Source organism: Rhynchophorus ferrugineus, unplaced genomic scaffold (assembly GCF_030347505.1).
Source record: "Rhynchophorus ferrugineus isolate W39M unplaced genomic scaffold, kcgeb_rfMv2 rfM539, whole genome shotgun sequence".
Taxonomy (NCBI): Eukaryota; Metazoa; Arthropoda; class Insecta; order Coleoptera; family Curculionidae; genus Rhynchophorus; species Rhynchophorus ferrugineus.
In genome coordinates this window covers 52,203-52,500 of record NW_027473116.1, presented here as the reverse complement: position 1 = coordinate 52,500, position 298 = coordinate 52,203, and positions in this window count along the sequence as shown.

Here is a 298-nt window from a genome sequence, read left to right as displayed (position 1 = left end):
TTGTATAAATAACAAAGGCGAATAGAGAGGATGTCAATCTTTTCTATTCGCCTTTTTTATTTGTCTAAATTCGTTCTTGGGAACATTTTCCGTACAAAAAATATATCGCATTGATATACATCGACGATGCATTTATGTATGCCTGTATAAATAACAAAGGCGAATAGAGAGGATGTCAATATTTTCTATTCGCCTTTTTATTTGTCTAAATTCGTTCTTGGGAACATTTTCCGTACATAAATATATCGCATTGATATACATCGACGATGCATTTATGTATGCCTGTATAAATAACAAA